Here is a 10,301-nt window from a genome sequence, read left to right as displayed (position 1 = left end):
CCCATCTCCCATCTTCTACCTTTTCCCAGTAATGCCATCACATTATAAATCCATCGAGGTGTTCGTCCGTTTGCTAGGTCAGAGCGCTTCTGATCTGAACTTCTCTGGATGTGCCTCATAGACATACCCAGAAGTATACTTTACTCATCTGATTGTTTCCAATCCAGGAATCCAACCAACATCCACTATCACCCAGATCAGTCTGTTTTCCAAGGCTGTCTTGTTGTCCGCCTTCTCAGGATCCATGCTATGCTGTTTGGGCCCTAAACTCTGTGTTCTCTGGCCAGGAAATTTTCATTCCTCACATTCTTTGCTATCATTACTTTCCCCCAAAGAACTACTCTCAATCCTCACTATTTCTTGGGCAACTGTTCTAGTCCATTCCCCGCTGAACACATATACACACGCAAACACACAAAGCCTTTTAAAAACACAGATTGCTTTTTATCCAAAGCTAAGTTAAGTTGGCCCTTGTACTTTGCTTGGTTACAATGATTGACTTAATTTACTTTATTATGGAGGCTGCTTTGAACTCATCCCTCATATTCAATAGTTACAGGGTTTTTGTACCTAATGACAAAAACTATGTAACTCACTCCATTTACAGGAAGTAGAGTAATCTCTCTCCTGCAATACAGTTACTTCTTTGAAGTTCCTTATTAGGGTAATTGTCATCTTGTAAAAGTCATAGGAGGATATCGCACTGATCCTTGGTGACTCTGTTGGCAGAGTCTGTGGTGTTACCCCACTTCTGCAAAGAAAAAGTCAGATTTTTAGGCTTTGTTCTGTCTGTCAGGAATATATTTTATTATCCTCCCTGCTGGGTCCCACAGGTTTTGGCTCTCTGTAAGTTCTCAAGCCACTAGGCTTCTAGGATAATTTCCTGTGACATAGAAACTCATTCATTAGTTTTCTCAGTGTCTAGAAATAAAGGAAGATGGCTGCTTTATCAAAGTTTCAGAAGCAGGTCTGTCAGACTTAAACTGCCTTTATTATTTAAAGGGAAATATTAGTTTTTAAAAGAGAATAAAGCTGAATTAAGCATGTATTTTAAAACACTAATATAAAAAACATACTCAGAGTCCTCTGTCATTTTTAAGGACTTGTTGTCCTTAAATTGGAAACTCTGCAGTTATTGTGAGAATTGACAATGATACAAAGGCCTTAATTTCACCATAAATCTGTTAATATTACTTTTCTTTTCCCAGGGCAAATTTGAGGATTTTCAAATTAGATTAACACCTTATAACTCAAAATTTTTTTCAAAACAAAACAAAAAAATCCATGCTAGTTTTTTTAAAACTGTGCTAAAAAGGAGAGACACAAGGCTCTGTATTCTGGTTGCTCTATCCCTATTAGGGATGGGATGGGAAAATAAATCAGAGGGATATGACAAAGAGAAAGAACTAGCAGGAGCAGACCAGGGCAGGGAAGTGTAGCAGTGTTTCTCTCCACACAACGTACAGAAACTCCAGATGTGTGGCTCAGACCCAAGTATGAGCCAGTTCAGTCTAGGTCATTGGGTGCCAATGCCGCACATCACTTGGGGATGTGTGAGAAATGCAAACAGAATCTTAGGTTCTACTTTTGACAACTACTTCAGAAACCCGAGAGATGAGACTGAGCAGCAGCAATTTGTAAGTGTCCTCTAACAAGCCCTCCATGTCCTTCTGATGTACCCCAAATTCAAGACCCATTGTTACAGGATAAGGGTTCCAAGCCAAGTACTGGGAACAGGTGAAGGGACCATTATTTTAGATATTTGCTTTATATTTTTAACACACACACACACACACACACACACACACACACACACTCACACACCACATGCACACCACACACACACATACACACATACCACAACACAGACACCATACACATACTCTCACACACACACCATATACACACTCACATACCACACACACATACTTACACACACACTTGTTTATACACAACACACAACACACACCACATACACACACACCACACCACACACACACACACACACACACACACACACACACATACACATTCACACTCACACACCACACACATATTCACATACCACATACTTATACACACACTCACTCACACACAAACACAACACACACACTCACACATACACATTCACATACATACTCACACACTCAGACTTATATACACCACATACTTACACACACATTTTCACACACACAAACACAACACAACCACATACACAAGCACCATACATACTCACATATACACACTCACACACAAACACCACACATACTCACATGTACACATTCACACACATACTTACACACACAAACACAGCACACACATATACACTCACACACATTCTCATACTCACACACACACAAAACAGTGATAATCGGGGAAGAAGAGACTATCCATTTGAAAGTGAGGAAGCGTTACTGAAGGACTTGGGAAGGGCTGGAGGGAGGAAAGGATTAAAGTAATTATATTTTAATTGCAATTAATTAATTTTTCAAAATGGAAAAAGCACCTCAGCCTCGATGCTTTCATCTAGCTCTGTTTTCGTACCTGATGTTTCTCAGAACTCCTACATGCATTTTGCAGAGCTCAAGCAGTTGTGTGTATGCTATATGCATGTACACATGTTCATGTGTGAGCAGATGTGTATGTGCTTCATGCATGTACACATGTTCATGTGTGAGCAGATGTGTATGTGCTGTATGAGAGACGTGAGTATGTGTGTGTGGAGGTCAGAAGACAACCTCAGGTGTTGTTTATCAGGAGTTAGTCACCTTTTCACAAGACAAAGTCTCTTTCTGGTCTGGAACCAAATGGCCTCAGCTGGCTGGCTAGCTTTGCCTTTGCCTACCCCAAGATTACAAGTAGGCGCCATACCACCATGCTAGGTTACATTTTTAAACATGGATTGTGGGGATCGGGCTCAGGGCCTATGTTTGAAAGGCAAATACTTGTTGATGTACTATATCTCTAGTCCTAGACTAGATGCACTAATACTGGTTCCCAAACGGGTACATTTGATGTGTCTCTGTTCATCTTTCAGGAGATTTCAAAGAGGAAGTTCTATAGCCTGGTAAGAGGCCACAGCTGCTGCTGGGCACCTGACAGGGTCTTGTGGATGAGCGACCCTGCTTGTGATCGCCATTGGTCATTTTTCTGTCCATGCCCTTTCCAGAACTCCGGGCTATTCTGAAGCTGTCTAACACCATCAAGGTTTTTAAAGCCAAGTCCATAGAAAATTAGCAAAGACTCACAAACTAGATCTTGACTGTTTGAGGGTACATCTAGTTTTTGTGAAAACTTTCAAATAGGCCTTTTCCAACTTCAGTGACCTAAGGCCCAGGACACGAGCAGGTTCTCCTCATGGGCTGGCAGCCATGGTGCTGTATACAAGCAATTCCCACCAGATGATTTTACCCTAATCAGGATTTGTGTGAACACAGCATTTTATTTATTCTGTTGCCTTTTTGTTCTTCTGAATTCTAAACAGCCATGGAGAGGGCAACAAATACCCTTTCTTGTTACAAACACAGATCTGTAAGTGTGTAGACCTTTCCATGGGGCCAGACTCTAAAACAATTGGTGCTGTCCCTCTATTGAACCATAGGAGTTCAGACAAAAGTATGAGAAACATGCATCCTTTCTTATGTATCAACTCAGATCCCTGACCCCAGGGCATCCTGTACAGAATGCTGCCCTTTCTTAAACCCAGAGCACCTTAGTCCAACCCCAGGAGATGACATCCCATCAAACATAAAACACAGGTTACAGACTTGGAATCAGCAGACTTCATTTTTATACTTCAGTTCTCCATGCTTTAAAGCTAGGAAGAAGAGGAAAACTTGGACCACAACTGGAGAAGAGAAAATACTAAATGTAAAATCTGTTCTCTTGGAGGGTGATGGAGAGGTGGCCTAGCAGTTTAGGGCACTAGTTCTTGCAGAGGATCTGGGTTCAATTCCCAACACCCACACGTTGGCTCACAACCACTTGCAACTCCTGTTCCAGGGAATTCAGTCTTCCCTCTGCGCCCTGTGAGTATCAGGAACACATGAAGTGAACAGACATACATGCAAGGAAAATACCCATACACATAAAATAAATTAACAAGGATTTATTTTTAAAAAGAAACTACTCTATGTAGTATTGTGGAAGAGCATTACAGCCTCTTAATTAAGGCAAGAGTCAACGTCTCTTTGTATTGGGCCACATAGTAACTATTTTAGGCTCTTCTCCAACACCTCACCCCTGATATGGAACGATAGCAACCTTAGGCAAGCAAATGAAGAGCTATCCCATAAAGCCTGTGTGTGGGCTCTGGGATTTAAATTTCATGTAATTTTCATGCATCACAAAATGCTATTTCCTTCCATGTTTTAGTCACTTTGAAATGAAGACAACAGTTCTGAGCTTAGGAAGACAAAACCAGTCAATGAGTTATATTCCCTCACAGCTCACAGTTTTCCACCAACTGACAAGATACGTGATTGCTTAAGTTCATTATAACTGTTAGCAGAAAGACAATTACAAACCCCAGAAATCTGTTTCGCTTTCATGGCAAAGAAATCACTCTTATCAGAAAGTAAATTACTTTGATTGAAAAAACATTTCAGTAGCACAGTGCTCTCTCTGGTCCTGGGGTGAAAGCTGCTGCCTCACATGTAGTAGGCAAGTGCCCGGCACTGAGCTACTGTTAACTTTCTGATCCTGCTCTTTGGCACCACCCTATGTCCTGACTTAACAGCCTATTCTGAAGGAAAACTCCACTCATTACCCAATCTTCTCTCTTCTGCACTTTCCTCCCACTGGGTGCGCACCTCTAGAACCCCTCACCCCCCTCTATCTCTCTTTCCCTCTTTTTCTCCCCCATTTCCCTCCCCCACCAAATAAAACTCTTCACTGAAGCTAGAAGGCACAGTGAAAGAAAGCTAAAGCAGATGGGATATGAGTCAGCTGGCCATTGCTCCCCCACACTTCTGCCACCTGATATGCCCTGTTAACCACTTCATATGTATCACCAAGAGTCATGTACCACACACACATGAACACACACAAATGAATGTGTAATATTTTCCATTTGTTACTCTATATTTTGAAGCAGCCCTCCCAGGATTGCAAGGGTTTTGTCTTCGTGACTGTATCAGGTAGTTACTGCATCACAACTCTCATATTAATATTTGTAGAAACAAAGAAAGCCTGACAAAATGAATGAACAAATAATGGTCTATTTAAATAATACTAGCCATTTCTAGGGTGGACTTCTGGAGGGCTCATGTTCCTGTTGATACTACTTCCTCTTCTTACCAGCTTCTCCTGCTCTCAGGTTTAGCCTAATTTACAAGCGCCTCTTTAGTCTCTAATTGACAGCTCCACCATGCTACTGCCCCTTCACCCTTGAAGAAGTTTCTCTCACTCCTTAATGAAAATCATCTAGAGTATGTTAGTATACCAGCCATTAACAGGATACAAGCTGACATTCACTCAGACTTACTTTAAAGTTATGTGTCCAGGAAGACAAATAGTAGTGGGTACTGACTTCAATTGGACAACACTGAGTATGAGTCCCATTACTGTTCTAATCTTCCTACCAATGAGAGGGGCGGACATCCTGGACTTCTGTTGAAAACTACTTAACACTCACACCTTTTAGAGACAAGTGTTATGTGTTAGTTTAGTCAACAGTAGACCGAGGAATGAAGAGCTCTCTTATTTACACAGCTCTGTCCCTTCTCAATAGACTTCATTGTTTCTTATAATTGATCTGAGAATTACTGGCTGTTTCTTCCTCTCTCTGGAGACTGGTGACATCAATCAAGAATTACACTGGCTTTCAGTGTCTTCTTCTAGTTAGAGTAAGCATGACATGAGCTGTGATGGAATTCTTTTGCTCTGTTCTAGTAAATTTATAGAAATGAGACTAATACGATGTTGCTATTTCCTTTTGGATCACCCACAGGGGTGGTCAGAGGGAAGCATATATGGAATTTATCCTCTCTGGGTGATTGCTGCCCATTGGTCCTTCTGCCCACAGCATTATTTCTGGTTTATAGTTTGTTGTTGTTGTTGTTGTAAGAAAATTATCAAGAGACATGAATGCTTTGGATGATGATCCCCATCTCCCCATCTAAATTCTTTTGGACAAAATGTGTGAGTTGCTTACCCTGTATTCTTTTCTTAGCCCCAATCATAGGACCCAGCTCATATCAAGCTATCATCAAAAAGAGTTCTCTCCCCTTCTGTTTAGTGTCTAAACCCAACATTGATCCACTCTCCATTAGCCTATTCTGGGAATGGGATCCCATTCCAGACCACAGAATAATAAACAGGTAGTGCTCAGGAGAAGCAGAGGGACCCAAGCTTTACTCAGGGAAGATGGGCATTTTAGGAATGAACATACTATAGTTACCTTAATTTTAGGCAAAACCCAAACAGTTCTGTCATTGTCCCTCAAGACAGTCAACTGTGCTTGGCAAAGAAGGTAATAAACCTGTCAGTAAGGAAAAGAAAAGAAGAAGTAAGGCCACTCAGCCTTCTGATGCAGGTTGAGGATGGCTTAGCTGTCCTTAGAGACTGAGTGGAACAGCATACCTGAAGGAATGAAAATTTTCTGAGCATTTCCAAATAAGCAGAGGGTGTTTATTAACCTCGTGGAAACAGTAGATGTCTCCCAGAGACACGCATCTCAACTTCATGTAGCAGTGGTTGAATGTACAGGAAGGAACCATTTTGGCAGGCCATTCCCAGGGACAATTGCTTGAAACATGACAAACCACCAGCCCACCCTAGGAGGCTGAGGTATGCATGCTACACAGTTCAAGCAGCTACAGGAATGATGTCTCTCAAGACTTAGGCTGTGGTTAAAGTGGGTAGATGCTAAAATAAATGTTGCTGCTTGGGATTATGGGAAACTCGGGAGCATGGTATATCAAACCAAGAGGATCCTTGAAGCTTTAACCTTCTTTTCAGAATTGAGAAGTCACACATCTGAGCTTTAAGTTTATTCTAAAAGCTTCAGTTTATGATGGACAGTTAGGAGGTTCAGTTTTCCCTCGCTAGCTTGCCAGACTGTATTTATTTGCAGGTTGTAGCTAACTGATCGAACACCATCTCCATCCCATTGCGGTAGACCAGCGCTGTTGGCTTTGTTATTTCCTGGACGTTGTCTTTAAAGTGTTTCCAGACTGCAAACAACTGGGTTACGCTGAGCACTCTTGTTTTCTAAGCATTGGGCACACCCCTCCTCCCATGACTTGGGTTGAAACACCAATCTGCTGATTTAGGTGCCTAAAGAATTTAGATGGAAGATGGGTAGGCACAGAGGTAAACAGAGGGTAGGCACCCAGAGAGAAACTCTTAAAGCCATTTCTGTTTATGGAGGTCTGAAGTATTAACATGTGGGTTGCACATTAGCAGAGAGTAAGAGAGAAGGATTAAAAGCAGAAAGAGTGTAAGCAGAAAGAGTGTAAAAGAACATAAAAGGGAGGGAGATAGAGACAGAGCAAGAAACAGAGTGAAAGTCAGTTCAAGTGGGTGGCTTTCCCCCCTGGCAGAAGATCAGACAAGCGAGTTCGAGCCAACGTCAATTTCACTTTATTGGACCACACTGTCTCAGGCAATTAGAAAAATATTTGTTAAACAGCGGATGAGAAAAAGGAACATGGAGGCCAATAATGCACAACAATGTTTATAAGAGAGAAATCCTGAAGTGGGAAGAGTAAACACAATTACTCCATCAGCACCTCCTGTTCTAGAGGTGACTTACTCACATGCAGAGGACAGCCCTGAGCATAGGGCCAGATGACTTTGCTGCTGGCTTCCTTGAACCCTCAGTGTGGCTTTAAGATTCAAACAAGAGGAGCAACAAGAAGTTGAAGAATTAAAAATATATACATGTCACAGGATTACCGATCATTTTTAGTTCAAGTGATAACAAGCCAGAAGTGTAATAAAATTATAATTCCTAGTCACTCTTTGCTTTTCCACTTCGAGTGAAAAAAATATAAGAAACTAATTGATAACTTATACCAGCAATAGCCACAGGCTATGTGCACAAAGAGGGTTATTTAGAGAGGAAAGTGTACATCAGCTCTTTATCCAACCCAACAGACTGCCCAGTCCCTCATAGTTCACATAATTCATCTCAGTGTGGCTGCAGCCTGCACTGCCCCGTTTTGCAGGGACAATAGTCGAGAAACTGGCAAATACGAGGCACTGTATCAATCTCACCTTCTAGTGTGTGTGACACACACACACACACACACACACACACACACACACACACACACCCTACATCTACCTACACATGTGAAATATCCATGATTTGCACCTGACCCACATCCAGTAGAGAAACCTCTTCTTTCTCTGTCCCCAATCTCTACCAGTCTACCCTCTTTTTATAGAACCTCTCTCTTATTTTCAATCCTTTATTTTGTCCAATTCCTTAAAATTATCAAATTCTACAATGCTTTTGGTAAAAGAAAAAGCTCATGCAGTTTTTCTCACATCACAGCAAAATATAATTGGATCAAAGATAATCTTTCTCATCTTCCACCACAGCCTAATGTCAGCCTGCAGATCAGTTTGGCTTTTCCAAAATAGCAAATATATCAAAGTGCATGTCAGGTTTTCATTGAAAAAGCCAGTTACTATGAAATGCATATAGAGACATTTTTTGTATATAGTGACTTTCCAAGAAATGCTAAGTTATTAAAAACTAAAATATCTACAAACGCTAACACTAATTCTATTCTTGACCACCGTTAGTCTAGGGCATTACTATTTATTGAAATCCAGTGACTCTCAGGATTTTTTTTTTTTTTTTTACTGCTTTTAAGGGAGAGGAAAACATTGTCTTAAACATTGACTATGATTATGTACAACAATAACAAGGGGACCTACAGGCAGATGTAACAGAAGGCATGGCTATCTGCCAGCCACGAGAGAACTGGAAACAAATTGCAACTGTATGGTAAACTAACTTGGGTGTGTGAGTAAGTTCATCGTGTGTGTGTGTGTGTGTGTGTGTGTGTGTGTGTGTGTGTGTGTGTGTGTGTGTGTGTGTGTGTGTGGTATTTGGGTTTATACGTGTGTGTACATGTGTGGTATTTGTGGTAGGTATGTTTTTTGTGTGTGGTGTTTATGTATGTGTGATTTGTTTGTGTGTGTGGCATATGTGGTATATGTGTATGTAGTGTTTATGTGTGTGTATGGTGTGTTTGTGGTATGTGTGGTGTTTGTGTGTGTGTATGTTTGTGTGTATGGCATTTATGTGTGTGTGTGTAGTGTTTGTGGTATGTGTGGTGTTTGTGTGTGTGTGTATGTGTGTGGTATGTATGTGTGTGTTTGATGCACATTTCTCTGTGTAAATATGCCTCTTTTTGCATCCAGATTCTTCTGAAAGAACTTCAGAATGTGAAGTATTTATTATGCCCCCCAGTCAAAACACGAGAGGAGAGAAGCTTGCTTGGGCATCTGGTCACTTTTAAAGCACTGTTATTGAATCACTGTTCTTGGAAGAGACTGATGTGGTGAAACATTTCTGCTAATTTCCCCTGAAGAATGTCACATTGGGTAATGTTCTGTGGGTGGTCATGTAATGAGACACTGGTGTGTGTCTATCACACATACTGTATATGAAAGGAGGTGTAGATAAAGGTAACTTGAATTCCACCCCCCTGTGTTTATATGATGCTTATCACTATGCTAGCTAGACACCCAGGCTAGAAGTTTTATGACAAGTAAAAGTTCCCCCTCCATTTATTGAAATCAATGGGCACTGAGACTAGGCAGTCTTCTGTAGAGTAATATGGGCTGATAGGTCAGCATAGTCAGAGATGGAATGACAGGCCCAAGTGGCCACAATTCTCCTATTTCCAATAGTGTAAGCAACTGGTTCTGTGGGATGCCACTTGAAGCAAAATTTTATCTCACAAACACATCATAAGCACATTTGTGAGCATCTAGCACTGAAATTGTTTTTACCTAATCCAGGGACTCTTGTAAAACCTGGCTAGTCACAGTCCTAGTCTATTTTAAAGAACAATAGTATTGAAAATTTCAAAGGACAATATTTGGTTCTTTTTTTTCTATAGAGAAGAGTAAGAGTGGAAGCAACTCATGTGGAATGTGTCTATGTAGCATGCGTTTAAGAGTACTTGCGATGTATATATGCCTATATAAGCATTAAAAAATACCTACTCATTTTGTAAGAAAACATAACATTTTTAAAGCTAACCCCTAGATACTATTAGTTTACATCATAGAGTTAACACAATAACATATGTTGTTAAGCAGGACCAGACATCACT

The sequence above is a fragment of the Onychomys torridus genome, chromosome 5 (genome assembly GCF_903995425.1).
Source record: "Onychomys torridus chromosome 5, mOncTor1.1, whole genome shotgun sequence".
Lineage (NCBI taxonomy): Eukaryota > Metazoa > Chordata > Mammalia > Rodentia > Cricetidae > Onychomys > Onychomys torridus.
The sequence above is the reverse complement of the archived record's forward strand: the minus strand, read 5'-3'. Positions refer to the sequence as shown.